This window comes from Eptatretus burgeri, chromosome 1 (assembly GCF_056783735.1).
Source record: "Eptatretus burgeri isolate ZD-2024b chromosome 1, Ebu_testis_v1, whole genome shotgun sequence".
Taxonomy (NCBI): Eukaryota; Metazoa; Chordata; class Myxini; order Myxiniformes; family Myxinidae; genus Eptatretus; species Eptatretus burgeri.
The window spans coordinates 151,396,519-151,412,853 of record NC_140961.1 but is presented as its reverse complement, the minus strand read 5'-3'; the positions used below and the strand labels follow the sequence as shown (position 1 = coordinate 151,412,853).

At 47.6% G+C, this 16,335-nt stretch overlaps 1 long non-coding RNA gene across 1 annotated transcript in view; it reads left to right on the top strand.

The window, feature by feature from the left end:
* Positions 1-765: 765 nt before the first annotated feature.
* LOC147035752 (uncharacterized) overlaps positions 766-16,335 on the top strand; it is a 207,560-nt gene continuing 191,990 nt past the window's right edge. Inside the window, exon 1 of the long non-coding RNA XR_015062616.1 lies at positions 766-914. This is a non-coding gene — a long non-coding RNA (uncharacterized LOC147035752). The remainder of the gene's footprint in view (positions 915-16,335) is intronic.

The following is a 16,335-nucleotide window of genomic DNA, read 5'->3' as shown; positions in this document are numbered from 1 at the left end:
GAGGAAATATACACCATGTCTGATATTTGGGTCTTTCATGTCTCCGACGAAGCCTTTATCTCCAGGGACGCATCATTCCCGAAAACAAAAACCGGAAGCAAAAGGGTCATAGCCGACAACACGGATTCCAAATTGCTCGGGCATTGTGTTGTCGTTGTTATTGTTGTTGTTGTTGTTGTTGTTGTTGTTTACTCTTCTCTCATGTGCAGGCGTTGAGTATGAAGCTCACTACATTCGCTATTAAATGCTGTGCGGTGTATAAACACGCTCGGGTTTGATGTCTATGTTGCGAATATTAAACGCTGTGCGGTGTATAAACACGATCGGGTTTGATAACTATATTGTGAATATTATACTCTCTGCGGTGTATAAACACGATCGGGTTTGATTTCTATGTTGCGAATATTAATAAACGCTGTGCGATGTATAAACACGATCGGGTTCGATTTATATCTTGTGAAGATCAAACGCTGTGCGGTGTATAAACACGATCGGGTGCGATTTCTTTGTTGTGAATATTAAACGCTGTGCGGTGTATAAACACGATTAAAATTGATTTCTATCTTGCGAATAATAAACGCTATGCGGTGGAGAAACACGATCGGGTTTGATTTCTATCTTGCGAATATTAAATGCTGTGCGGTGTATAAACACGATCGGGTTTGATTTCTTTCTTGCGAATATTAAATGCTGTGTGTTGTATAAACACGATCGCGTTTGATTTCTATGTTGTGAATATTAAACGCTGTGCGGTGTATAAACACGATCGGGTTTGATTTCTATCTTGCGAATAAAAAATAATTGAATAAATAAATAAACACTTCCGGTCATGATCTCCCGGCATGCATCATTCCCCATTACAAAAACCGGAAGCAAAAGGGTCATTGCCGAGACACGGATTTGAAATTGCCAAGGTATTGTGTTGTTTCCTTTTCTCTCATGTGCACATGTTGAGTATGAAGCTCTCACTACTTTCGCTATTATACACTTTTCGTTAAGAACAGTAGTGGATCAATACATGCTGCCTCACCCCAATATGTTCATATTATACGTACACATGCGATGTCGAGACCGTGTTATATTTCCTCGCCAAATAAAGACATACAGTGTCCATGGTATTTGATTTACTATCATAGGCCTTATTTGCATCAACAAAAACATATAGAGGTCGTCTATTATACACATTTCCTTGAGAACAATAGTTCATCAGTATCAGGACATGCTGCCTCACATCAATAGAGGTTTTCTAATATACACTTTCGTTGAAGTAGAGATATTTTTCCCGAGCAATTCCTCATCATCAAGCAGGTTTCCTCATCAAATCCTCACCAATTCCTCATCCATTTCGCATCCATTCCTCATCATCAAGCATTTACCTCAGCAATAGGACCAGTACCTCTATCAGGAGATCGTGCTAAAATAGAGTGACTATTTACTTTTGTTTAGTGGCAAAAGGTTGGTTGTGCTCCTTCCCGCGGACCCCAGTGAAAATCGCTGGAACTCCCGCACTATTTGAGCCGGACCCGTGCGTTTCGTCGCAGGGCTCCCGGGACTAATTGGCCTCCCTAGTTGGCAGCGGATCCCCTTGCGAGGACTCCCGCGACCTGAGTTGTAGGGGATAGTCTCCCGACGAGTTGCCCCGAGCACAACCACCACACATAAAATTAATCCACACATTAATACATAATAGTAATATTTTGATCATTTAAATAAATTAATGATGCCTCCTGAAAAGCAAGGAAGCAGCATTGGGAGAAAAACGCCACACGTGAAGACTGTGAGAGCATCACGAGATGTCGAGACCGAAGAGAAAACGACATCAAGGTGTCAAAGAGACCGGTCGCGTTCGGCTGCTGCTCGGCTTGCAGAGACTCCTGAAGCTACGGACGCTCGGCGCCGAAGCGCTCGCCAAACAACCACAGCAGCGAGAGCAGCAGAGCTGCCTGAAGCTACGGACGCTCGATGCAGAAGCAATCGCCAAGCAACCGCAGCAGCGAGAGCAGCAGAGCTGCCTGAAGCTACGGACGCTCGACGCAGAAGCGATCGCCAAGCAACCGCAGCAGCGAGAGAAGCAGAGCTGCCTGAAGCTACGGACGCTCGACGCAGAAGCGATCGCGAAGCAACCGCAGCAGCGAGAGAAGCAGAGCTGCCTGAAGTCTCGGACGATCGACGCCGAAGCAAAGGGTTGCATTCAGCTGCCAAGAGAACCGGCCCTTTCAAAACATCGAAAATGGAAAGAGAAGCCTTTAACTAAAGACCTCATAATCAGTATCAATTGATCCCTATACTTCAAATAGGTGGGATGGATGAGGTATGCCGTCATTGTGGGGCAAGAAAATTCAAGAAAGAACCTCCTGGTATGTGTTGCAGTGGAGGGAAAGTGAAAATCACTGATATATACGAACCAGCAGAAGCGTTGAGGTCTCTGTTGGATGGAACATCTGCCCACTCGCAACATTTCCTCGGCAATATCAAGAGGTATAACTCATGCTTCCAAATGACATCATTTGGAGCTGAAGAAGTTAGGTTACCGGGCTACTTCCCTACGTTTAAGGTTTGTGGGCAAATATATGTTGGAGCCGGGGCCATTTTGCCACAACCGGAAAAGAACCGAAGTTTCTTCAGATCTATTTCATGGGCAATCACAATCAGGAAGCTCAACGTTGGTGTGGCATTGTTGAAGATATCCGTCTCGAGTTGGTTTTTGGACTTGCAAAAGATGTTGCATGAAACTAACAACATCGTAAGAAGTTTAAAAACAGCCTGAGAACAGGCTCCCTGTGAAGACATGAGGGTTGTAATTCATGCTGATAGAACTCCTGCTGGAGAGCATGAGAGAAGATACAACGCCCCACAAGTAAATGAAGTGGCCATCGTCATCATTGGGCAAGAATTCAATCGGCGTGACATCGTCATACACTGCAGAAATGACCAACTGCAGAGAAACAGTGAGACACACCGCTCCTATGATGCCCTGCAGTACCCGTTGATTAATTGGGAAGGACAAGATGGCTATTGCTTCCAAATATTGCAGTTAAATCCCACGAGCGGACTCATGAATGTTGGAAAAAAAGTATCTGCTAATGATTAATATGCATACAGAGTCATGCACAGGCAAAATAGTTTCAATATTATTTTGCGTTGTCGCCAACTGTTTCACCAGTATATAGTTGATATGTATGCAAAGATTGAGTCTGAACGACTACTATTCATCAGAAATCATCAGCAGCAGTTACTCGTGGCTGATTATATACATCTCCATGATTCTCCAAACAATGACGGCCATGCAAATGTTGGTCAGTTAGTTATATTACCATCATCATTCACTGGTGGACCACGGTATATGGCAGAACGCACTCAAGATGCAATGACATATGTTTGAACTTTTGGAAGACCTGACCTTTTCCGAACTTTAAGCTGTAAACTTCAGTGGCCACAAATTGTCAAATAACTATTACCAGGACAAGTCGCACATGACTGACATGATCTAATAGCGAGAGTCTTTCAGAGGAAAGTCATTCTGTTGATAGATCTTATGACGAATTTTAACGAGTGTTGGTCTGTTGCTGCCCACATGTATACCATAGAATGGCAAAAACGTGGTCTTCCACACGTACATAGCCTTTTTTGGCTCAGAGAAAAACTTAGACCCACCAAGATTGACTCAGTCATTTGCGCTGAAATGCCCAACCCAGAAGAGGATCCGTTTTTGTACGCTATTGTGAAATGCCATATGATCCATGGTCCATGTGTGGTAATAAATCGCAAGGCACCCTGTATGAGAAATGGAAAATGTGGAAAGAGGTTCCCGAGAGAACTCCTCCACGAAACGCAGTCGGATAAAGATGGATATCCGTTGTATCGTAGGTGGGCACCCGATGATGGTGGATTTGAAACAACGGTTAAAGTTCACGGTATTCCTGAACCCGTCGTTGTTGATAATAAATGGATAGTTCCATATATCCCATTACTCTCCACTCTTTTCAATGCCCATATCAACGTTGAGAACTGCAATAGTGTAAAAGCTATCAAATACATATGTAAATACATTCACAAGGGCAGTGATCAAGCCGGAGTAACCATTGAGAGAAACGACATCAACGAGGTTCAAAAATAGGAAAATGGTCGATCTATATGCAGCAATGAAGCCATTTGGAGGATATTGAACTTCCCCATTACTGGCAGGTTTCCTCCAATTATTCACTTGACAATTCAACTTGAGAACGGACAGAGAGTTTATTTTACAGATCCAAATGTCCAACACTGAGTGGAAGAACCTCCAATATCTAACTTTCTGGCATTTTTCAAACTATGCGAAATTGAAGACTTTGCTCGGTATGCTCAGGTGCCAACGTATTTCACTTGGAACTCGAGTCAGAAACGTTGGAACAGGAGGAAGCAAGGTTCAGAAGTTCCAGGATATCCCGGTATTTACAAATCTGACGCATTGGGTCGAGTATACACAGTACATCCCAATAATTTTGAGAGTTTCTGCGTCCGCCTCCTCCTGCATGTGAAACGAGGTCCAGTGAGTTTCATAGACCTGAGAACAGTGGATGGGCAAATTTGCAGCACATTCCGTGAGGCTTGCAATCTCCTCGCACTCCTAGAATACGATGCCCATTGGAACGCCACGCTTGAAGAAGCAACTGTTTCTCAATCCCCATCGACCATGAGGTATCTATTTGCTATTATGATAACTGTGTGTGAGATGACAGATCGCAAGAACCTATGGGACATTCACAAAGAGGCCCTGTCTGAGGATGTAAAAAACAGAGTCCAAAGAGAACATCCCCAAGAGGACATCCAGTACACACCAGATATGTTCAATGAGGCTCTGATATACATTGAATATTTGGTATTATACATGAGCGGGAAAGATTTAACCAAGTGGGGACTTCCCTCTTCTAATAGGTCTGAAAGTGCAACCATCAGTAGAGAATGGTTCCGTGAAACAAACTACAACACAGATACTCTCGTTAAGTTTGTTTCTGACAATGAGCCGCTTCTGGTACAGGATCAGAGTCAACTGATCAATGCATATCAACTGATTTCTGAAGCGGTTCAAGAGGGAAGTGGTGTGATATTTTTCTTGGATGCCCTGGGTGGTACTGGAAAATCATTTGTCCTCAACCTTTTGCTTGCTAAGATGAGGAGCCAGAAAAAGATCGCATTAGCCGTTGCTTCATCCGGTATTGCCGCAACACTACATTCAGGTGGCCGCACAGCGCATTCTGCTTTCAAATTGCCTCTCGACTTTGCTTCAATGGAATATCAGGTTTGTGGCATTGGCAAACAAACAGAAGCAGCAAAAATGCTGAAGAATTGCGACCTCATAGTTTGGGATGAAGGTACGATGTTGCCTTAGGATGCATTCAAAGCATTAGATAGAACTATGCGGGATTTAAGAGGAGTAGACCTGCCTATAGGTGGAGTTACGCTGGTTATTTCTAGCGATTTCAGACAAACTTTACCTGTAGTACCCCGTGGCACTCCAGCTGATGAAATGAAAGCCAGTATAAAATCTTCATACCTCTGGACATTTGTACAATCTTTCCATCTAACAACAAATATGAGGGTCAAATTATATGGTGATTTAGATGCTGGCAATTTCGCACAATTACTTCTCAAGCTTGGAAATGGTGAAATCCCGAACACAAATGATGTAATATCTATTCCCGATGACTGTGGTACAATAGTTTGATCGATGGAAGAATGAGAGGCTCTTGTGTATCCCAATTTAGCCACTAATTACAAAAACATACAGTGGCTCTGTGAAAGAACAATCCTGGCTCCATTAATGAAACAGTCGGTGTAATAAACCATCAGTTATTACAAGTAGTTCCAGGCGAACAACATAGTCACAAGTCTATTGACACCACACTGGATACTGAGCAAGCCATACATTATCCCACAGAATTTCTAAACTCTGGAATAACCAGGATTGCCTCCGTACAATCTGTCATTAAAAGTTGGATGCCCTATTATGTTATTACGTAATCTCGATGCACCAAAACTTTGCAACGGAACTAAACTGATTGTGAAAAGACTACTACCACATGTTATTGAGGCCACTATCATGACAGGATGTGCGAAAGGAGAAGATGTATTCATTCCACGAATTCCACTCATTCCATCAAATTCAACGATTGAGTTTTAGAGACTACAATTTCCTGTATTCCTGTGCTTTGCGATGTCTCTCAATAAGGCACAAGGACAGTCATTGAAAGTAGCAGGGCTGGAATTATCCACTCCTTGCTTTTCCCATGGTCAGCTATATGTGGGATTCTCCAGAGTGGGATCATCGGAGGCTTTATACATCTTGGCCCCAGAGGGGAAGACATCAAATATTGTTAATCCTCGAGCACTCCACTATATGAAGGCAACATGTATGAAGGAAATACATGTTGCTGGTGAAAAATAAAAATGGTGGTGGGAAATAAAAAAGTGGTGGTCGTGGTTTGTATATATACATATTACAGATATAAATAGAATGGTGATGGCGTATGGCGTATGTGTATAATATTTTATAATTAAATGGTTGTAGGCTATGTAGATATTTTATAGAATGGTTATGGGCATAAGTATGTTGTAACTTCGTATACATAATACAACATAATTTTTTATCAGGATAACAGACGTAAATAAATCAAATACGCTGGGCCAGGCTGGGTTATGCCCGACGAATAAATTCAGTCGCAAATGATGACATGAAACCAGCCTCACATTGTTGAGGCATTATGGTTTTTTATCTGATGCGGCAATAAATCTTAACATTTTTGAACTCGAATCTTCTGCATATAAAACATGGCGGGGAAAATATAATATTATAGTGGTGATGAAAAATAAAAAAAATAATGATGGCAGCCTCTACAATTTTACAATTAACTGTGACATATACTCCTTCAGACCCGCCGTCATCCACGGGATTCCTGTGCGGAGCACGGGTATCCCTGCTGGTATATATATATATATATATATATATATATATATATATATATATGTATATATATATATGTATGTATATATATATATATATGTATATATATATATATATGTATATATATATATATGTATGTATATATATATATATGTATGTATATATATATATATATATATATATATATATATGTATGTATATATATATATATATATGTATGTATATATATGTATGTATATATATATATATATATATATATTCATAATATACATCGGTCGTTATCAAAGATATTTTGCTTTGCAACTCACAAAGAGAAACATATTAAATTTATAAAGCAAATACTATCACCAAATGCTTCAGAAACAGGTGAGAGGGCAAAGGAAAAACTGATATAACCTCTATAACATGTGGGTGAATCTTTGCCACTCTGGCACCCGTAACAGGCATGTCATGTCCACACACTCGCGGAGAGTCTGTACAGATCCAAATCTACACATATGTACCACTTCCGTGTGTGCTGGATACATACATCGACCTCATAGTAACTTTCGACTCTGCATCCCAATCAAGACACAAACTGATATGTACAGCTCGGTCAATGTCTTAAGCAGTCAAATGGAATGCCTGGCTTGGCAACCTATTACAAATTGCTATTGATACAACTATGCACCCGGAAATGCCTGTGCAATGTCCGAATTGGACAAATTAACACTTTATTGGGGAGACGGAACTTCTGATACTTTCATATCTGGAACTTAAATTCAGCGCCAAAAACATGGCGGCTTCAGACCCCAGCGAGGTTCCCAAGGAAACGCCTAAAGTCCCCAGAGAGTGAGGTTGGCCGAGGATCACCTGATGAATGATATTATTAAATAATGCCATTATTTATCCTCAAAAGACGTGTTTTAATGAACCCACACAACCAATTTTCACTTTTGCACTTCCATAGAGTTTTCTTAGGATGCATGCAAATTTTCAGGCTGCTATGCTTTATAGTTTTGGAGTTATGGAGAAGAAACACACACACACACACACACACACACACACACACACACACACACACACACACACACACACACACACACACACACACACACACACACACACACACACACACACACACACACACACACACACACACACTTAGCCTGAGGAAGATGGTTTTGAAGCTCGTGAAGTGTCGCCTTTTTGCTCTTGCTTATTGGTAAATTAGTACAGTCGATCTAATATATTTTGCTTGGAAGCACCTTCTTCTTTTTAAAAAAAGTGTATCATCCCACCCACCCCATGTTATGCTGATATATATATATATATATATATATATATATATATATATATATATATATATATATATATATATATATATATATATGTATTGTTACGGATCTGGAAACAATTTGCATTCAACATACAGATGTCCCAAAAGTCAGTTATGTCGTGAAGTATGTGTGTCGTCAGATCCCCTCCCTTTTGTCTCGTGGGAGAATCAAAGGCGTGCGTTGTGATTTATTTTACTTCGGTTCTTACATCTAACAAGCCATCTACCAACCATCCCATCTGCATGAACCCTCGGCCCATTACAATCCATGGTACCTTCAGGCTTGCAGCCCTCGGTTCGCGGGCCACAGTGCACCTTTGCCTGAGACGGATTCTTGAGGATGTTCGAGGCAGTTTCACCACCACGTCCTTTCTCAAACACGTGAGGAGGGGAGGGTCGGCTTTCTCCAAACAAGGCCGAAAACCCACCCCGGAAAGGTATGCCGTGGGACCCTGTCCGATCAAAGGCAGAGAGTGAGGTGTGTTCACCAAGGCCCCTCCCCACTGAGGGAGGTCCATAAATTATGAAGCACTCTGCGGGCAGAGTTTTGGTGGTGTTTTGAGGTTTTTTACGAAGGGGTTGTTAAGAAGGGGTTGTTAAGAAGGGGTTGTTACGAAGGTTGTTCTGAGGTTTTCGATGGGGTTGTTGTTGAGCGTGCAGTTCTTTTGAAGTGGAGGGTTGAGCAGAAGGTCTTGAAGGCGGCGAATGTGTCTCTGCTGGCCCTCTGCAAGGAAAGGAAAGAGCGACCCTGACCCCACTCTGTGTACCCCACTTTTCACCACCCGAGCTCCGTCACGAACTTCGAGTCCCACACGTGCGACTGGGGATCAAACCAGCGACCATTGTCAGGTGCGGCGTCATGGAGCACCCCCTTCCTCTGACAGTCAGGTACCCATCTGGACTCTGACCCAAAGCTTGTCTCTCTCCTCAGCTGCGAGGGTTCAATAAAGAATTCTGGGTTTCTTTTCATTTGTGTGTACGTCTGCGTGTGGGCCCATCTTTAAGTAGAACTGAATAAGTGTTTTTGGATCATTGTAAATATTCCTTGCTTGCATATTCGCGTTAAGTCTTGCCTTTGTCTTTTATTGCAAATAAAACTTGTTAGAAATATTCCCAGTCCATTTCCGTCCCTTCATGCATTGGTCCAGCATGGTTTGGATCTGAGTTTAGCCGGGTATTTATCCCCGGTAGTCGGACAATTGTAGCTGGGACGTCCTGGGCAGGCCTGGTCGACTGCATCTGAGCCGGAAAGGTGGGTGGCAGAGTGGTAGTCGGTAGGTGTAATTTTACCACTGCTTGTAGAGGGTGGATCCCCTGCAGCTGAGATCGTGTGGTTACTTTGGTACATTGGATCTCGACAAAATAACCCCCCTACGCCACCCGGTAGAGATATTGGCACTCCACGGTCGGTTAAATGTCCCGCCGGCTCACAGAGTTTTCCGAGCGACGGCCTACAATTCCAGGGAGTTTGGTTGGAGACGACGCAAGCTTTCCCGCCTAGTTGTCGTTCTTGCCACCCCAGATCCCTGACCCGCAACAATATATATATATATATATATATATATATATATATATATATATATATATACATATATATATATATACATACATATATATATATATACATATATATATATACATATATATATATATATACATATATATATATATATATATATATATATATATATATATATATATATATATATATATATTATCCCTGTGTTTTAAGAGGCGACTAGGGTTGCGACAGGAAGGGCATCCGGCGTAAAACATGTGCCAAATCACTATGCGGATCATACGGATGATCCGCTGTGGCGACCCCGAATGGGAGCAGCTGAAAGAAGAAGAAGATATATATATTGTTGTGGTTACCAAATTCGCAAACCACCATTCAGGTCCCTTAGGTGAGGTATCTCGGCAAGTATATGTGTAGTTAGGCCCAAACCCGTTGTCTAGTGGGAATACATGTCATTTATGCGAGCTGCGACTCTTCAGGATAGCCGTTTTTCTTTTACTATCTTTATTTTGGACCAACCGCCATGATTACAACCACAACCACCGCTTCACCACAACCGCCACGACCTTCCCGTCACACCTCGCCACCGCATTAGCACGCCACCGTTCTTGCCCCCGCTGTGGGTACCGGTGTTGGATTCGTGCAGAGCGCGCGTCGAACCGCGTGTACAAAATCACGGATTTTGTGCTTCAAAAACGGATCAAAAACGACACACGCCCACTTTTTTGCCGTCCAATCGGTGAGCGAGGGGCGAATTGGCCCGCCCCAGGGCGATCGATATATGTACCCCAGTGGATCAAAAAGCCTTCACGCCCACTTTTTCTCGGGCCAATGGGGAGCGAGGTGAAAGGTCAAAGGGAGGGGGTCAAAGGCGAAGTTACGGGGGGATAAAAGGACGGTGTTCGTCAGTCAGGGAGAGTCGCAAACGAGAACGAGAAGGAGTCGGAACGAAGGAGAACGAGAACGAGAACGAGAAGGAGAAGGAGAACGAGAACGAGAAGGAGTCGGAGTCGGAGAAGAGAGAGAAGAGTGTGGAAGTCTGGAGCCCGAAGCCTGCAGTGGCTGGAGAAGCTGAAGAGAGTCGGACGAGGGGGTGCTCGCGTCGGTGCCAGGAGCTGCACGCCCGAGGGAGGCCGGCAGCGCGACCTGGCCGAGGTGGAGACGCACACCAGGGATAATAAAGATCCTCTATACCCCGAGTATCAGCAACCCCCTCCTGTTTCCCCCCGCGCTGAGATAGTGCGACCAAGGGGGCCCCGTTCCCACCCCCTGCCAGGCACTGTCCGCGAGGCCCGCGGGTTGCGGGGCCATCGCCGCTCCGCGTCTCATCACCAGACGGGTAGGCCCGACCCGGTCTCGGCCTCAGGCCTGCCTCATTCTTGGGGATGTTCTTTCCTTGGTTTTGGGTATGTGTTGTCGGCGCCGTCTGTGAAGTAGAATTGTATAAGTGTTGCCGTGTGCTCGGTAGTCGGTATTAGCTCTGCACTGTGTTTTCACTTTTATGTTTGCTTTTTGTGTAAATGGAATTGTGTTTTCTTTTTTTTTGTGTGCATTTGGTGGAATTGTATTTGTGTGCTTTCCGTTCGTCGCGAATAAATGTGCTTTATTGTTGAACTGTTCTCCCGCTTCGCTTCGCCTTTTCCCCCATTGAACCCTCATCTTGCTTCACGTAAAGGGTTGGTAGTGGGCTGAATACGCCCGATAATTAATCGAACCGCCCAGGTCGACGATAACACCGCTCAGTTATTCTGATAGTACGGAACGGGTCGCTAAGTGGCCCGTGTCCGAAGTCGACCTGCGGCGAGGTGCGATCGCCCGGTCTACCCTCCGCGTGGGTACTTAGGTAGCCTGAATTTGGCGAGCGACCCTATCGCACGCGGGGGCTGATTGGCTCGATCGCGGTGAGACCGAAAGGTCCACCCGTGACTGGTTCCCGGCGTTAGTCCGAGAGGGTCACGACTGGATTGTCCGTCCGGTGGGCGACGTGCCGCGATTCGAGTTACGTGGCCGTTCGCACGCCGGCGGGCGCGAAGACCGCAACACTGGTGTCAGGTCGTGCGATACAAATTCATCGCCCTCCTCGCGGCACTGGTATTGGAGAGCGGGACAACAGGCTCTCCTGTCTCCGGCTAAATTTACGGGAATCGGTCCAGGGGTGAGAGAAGCGACCCCCGATTCCCTCCAAATTATGAGCGAGTTAAATTAACCCTTCACGAGAAGCAAGATGGCGTCTCAAGGCGAGCGGGAGCCGGGGGTATTAGAAATGTATATGTGTAGTAATGTAGAATCCATGGTCCAGGATGGAATCCCCGAGCAGGAAATGTTGATTGTGCAGGAACACGGACTCGCCCAACTGAACCCAGGGCCCGAGGTGGGTGCGGCAGCGGCCGCGGTGTATGACACCTCCCCCCCCCTCTCCACCAAGACCCTTCCCCAACCCCTGCCGAAACGGTTCACTCAAGCGCACCCGACGTGGCCCAGCTATGCGCCATGCTGGCGGCAATGACAAATGAAATAAAAAACGAAATGAAAGACATGAACAAGCAAATGAATGAAGTGAAAACGACGATGGATGCGAATACACAACAAATAAACGAAAAGATGGATACAAAAATGAACGGAATGGAAACAAACATGAAAGAAGAAATGAAAAAGCTGCGGGGTGAGACGCAGAACATGGGCCGAAGCCTGCAGGCGGGCATGAAGGCCGTGACAAAGGAAATAATAATAGTGGAGACAAGGGAGGTAAAGGGTGAAGAGTTGGCAGTGACGGTAGCCGGGAAGGGAACCATAGAGGAGAGACTACACGAGGAAGACGGGGTAAGTGACGCACACACACACACACAGAGGTAGTGGAGGATAATGGGGGTGAGCTGGCGGACTGGGTAGAGACCCAGTGCGAGCACCTGGATGGCCTCCTCCAGGAACGAGGGGAGGGAGTATGCCCCCTTGAGGCGAGTCACGACCAGGTGAGTTCGGTCGTGCTTTGCGAGGTTGAGGGGACGGGTGCTGTGGACGGGTGCACGGAGAGCTTGGGGGGTTTAGAGGCCCCGGAGACCCTTGTGGGGACAAATCCCCAGTGTGGTTGTCCCTGTGTGTGTGGTGCAAGGTGTGAGTGCGGCACCGTGTGTGGAAGCGACCCCGTGTTTGAGTGGTGTGGTGGCGATGGTGCCAGAGTGTGTTCTTCCCAGCACGCCGTGTGTGGGTGAGGCACGGAGTGTGAGTGAGGTACCGCGGGTTAGTGCCCCCGCGTGTGTGGGTGAGGCACCGTGTGTGGAAGAGACCGCGTGTGTGAGTACCCCCGCGTGTATGAGTGAGGCACGGAGTGCGAGTGAGGCACCGCGGGTGAGTGCCCCCGCGTGTGTGAGTGAGGGACGGTGTGTGGGAGAGGCACCGTGTGTGAGTGTCGCCGTGTGTGTGAATGAGGCACCGCGGTTGAGTGCCCCCGCGTGTGTGGATGAGGCACGGAGTGCGAGTGAGGCACCGCGGGTTAGTGCCCCCGCGTGTGTGGGTGAGGCACCGTGTATGGAAGAGACCGCGTGTGTGAGTGTCGCCGTGTGTATGAGTGAGGTACCGCGGGTGAGTGCCCCCGCGTGTGTGGATGAGGCACGGTGTGAGAGTAGTGAGGCACGCGTGAGTGAACGGCCGTGTGCAAGGTCGCTGTGTGCAAGGGAGACCGTGTGTGTGAGAGAGCGGTATGTGAGGGAGATGTCGGTTGGCATGCGGGAGCACGCAGCCGCATCTCCCGGTGTGAATGTGATGGTGTGGACTGTGTGCGTCGTAACACGCAGGTGTGCGTGGGTGGAATGGAGACGACGACGGCGACAGAGGAGAGAAAGCCGAGTAGCGGCTGTAGTTGTTTCGAGGACCGTGCCGGGTTCACCCAGCAGTGAGCACGCGGTTCGTGCTGTGCAACGCACGAGACCACCACGTGCTCGCTTGCGAGAGTGAAGTCCCGGTCCGGAAACGCACGCGGTGGATTTGCCGATCCCGCGGACGGACAAAGTTTAGGCAGGTAAATGGATTTGGACCGGACGGGTTCTCCACGCGATCGTGTGTGTTAAGCTCCAACGGGCAAAGCACATGTGTTCGCGTGGGGAACCCCTCGAGACGTGGGGCTTGTGTTTTTTTCTGCGCACGGTGACGTCATGGCTGCACGTGGGGTTGGAATCCGGCAGGAGGGGTATCTCTGCCGGATGGCACCGTCCAAGGAGGGACGAGGAACACGTGCAGCTGCATGACGTCACGGGCAGGTGCAAAGTGCGCGAGCTCTGAGTTGCTGCGCAGGTGCTGCGCATGGAAAAAAAAAAAGGGCAAGCCTCACTTTCGGGTGTACAGGATTCCTGGGCAAGGGGTGAAAGACCCCCTTACCTGGGCACAGGATGAAAACTAGTTAGGGGGAAGGGTTAGCTTAGTTAGACCGACTTCATGGGGCAGGGGTAAGTCCTCATGGAGTCCGTGGAATGGATTAGTTAGAGGGATTGTAGCGAGATTTAGGTTGGGAAATAAAATGGGAAATGATTTTTGAAGATTTGGAGACAGAGACAGACTTTGAGTGTGTAGAGTTGACGTAGTTTAGCTACGTAGTGTTAAAAGGAACGTGCTACTAGTTTAAGGGACGACGTGGGAGCACGAGTTAGTTAGGGGATGTAGTTAGGAGGATGGCAGAGTTCAGTGGTGTGTGTGTTGAAGAGTTGAGAGGTGAGTACATGATGAGTGAGTGAGGCCAGCGGGTCTGTGTGAGTGGAGCGAATGGGGAATGCATGGTGCGATGAGTGATTGGGGGGAGGAGTGACTCCCGCCCAAGGGACCCCCGGGGTCAGTGTAGAGTGAGTTAGCTGGGTTAGTCAAATTGAAAAATGGAGGTTGTTTTGTTGTTGGTGTGAATGTAGGCTCGAAACCCGTTTGGAGGGGTGCAGGAGCCCTGTTGACGGGCTTGGGAGCGTGGCTGCGAAAGGTGAGTATCGCTGAGTGGGTACCCCGGGCACCAGGCTAGTCGGCCGTGGTAGGCCAAGGGCCCATGGGGGGCCGGGATAGCGTAGTGGGCACGGGTGCGCCTGCTTGGTGCGGGGGCCCGGGGCGCCGTTAGCCGCGTGGGCAGTGTTGTGGGCACGGGTGACCCTCGGAAAGGGGCCCGGGAGGCCGGCCTGCCACGTGTGCGTTTCAGGGGAGGTGCCATGGGGGGCACTCCCCGGTGTTAGGGAGCTGGTAGGCTCGGAGGCAGTGTAGTGCCCGGGGGTGCCATAGCGGGAGAATCGGCAGAGGGTCGTGCCTGCCAAAGGGAGCCACGTGTCCCAGCCAGGAGACCGTGTGAGGGCACGGAGAGAAAATTGGGGGGCGAGGCCCGAAATTGTGAGGACACCAACACAGGCGACGGGAATCTGGGTTTATAGAACCAATAGTTTAAGCAAGAGGCGCTTGTTGAAAGCCCCGGGGTAGTTTAACAGTTAAATGGTTAGGGTAGATTAGGAGATGTACCCCTCCCCACCATCCATCCCCTCGCTGTCGTTGTGGGCCGCTGGACCCACTTTGGTTAAAGATCGCCGAACTCTGGGGAGGCCATTCTGAGGCTTCGTTGGGCCTCGACACAGGACGTTAGCTCTCCCTTGTTCCCCTCTGGGAAGGGAACGTAGGGGTTGGGAGTAGGCTAGGTGACAGAATAGGTTAGCCGAACAAGGACGATAAAGGGGGTTAGGGGACGATTTATAGTGGGGAAGTAAAAATAAAAACAACAAAAAAATAAGTTGGGGCTAAATTGGGGTTTGACAAATTAAGGGAGTGGGTATGTACAGTGACAGGCAAAGGCGATAGGTTGGGAGGGAGACAGGTAGGTAGGTCCGAGCCCGCCCTCCAAGTGGCCAGCACCACCGCACTCCCTCCACCAACTTCCACTGACAGCAAGGCAGAGGCCGGCCAACTTCATCGGCAGCTGTGTGCTGCAAGGCCTGTGCCGGCCAGTTCATCTGCTGGCTGTTTTTCTTCGAGGCCTGTGCCGGCCTGGTTCTGCGGGCTGTGTTTGCCTGCAGCGGCCTTCTTCTGCGGGCTGTGTTTGCCTGCTCACCTTTGCCATGCCATGCCCACTGCCCACGTTCACCAGCCCCGTTAAATTTTTGCTTTTCCCCCCCCTGTTCATTTCCATGTGCGCCAGGATCAAGGCAACAGTTTGCAAGCTGCGAGAACTGCCCTGTTGGCAGCTACAACACGGGCCTGCAGTGGCGGCCCGTGCACCGTGTTTGCGTCCATCTGTCCATGCATCCATTCGTTGTGCTCATTGCGTGTGCCACTTGAGCTGGCACGGAGACTGCGTTTGTGCAGCCCAAGCACCGTTGTGGTTCACTGAGTTCAGTTCAAAAGGGAAGGCCTTGGACTGCGTGTGAGCAGCCAGCCACGTTCCCTGTAGCCTGCATTGTTTGAGCCAGAGACTGCATGTGAGCAGCCTGGCTCCCTGCTAACTGTTTTCTTTTGCAGAGTTCAGTGATCCTGGGCCATGGTTTAGTGTAAAATTTGTAAGTTAAGGTTAAGATGTACTGTACATATGAGTGCGCCCCCGGCATGTAT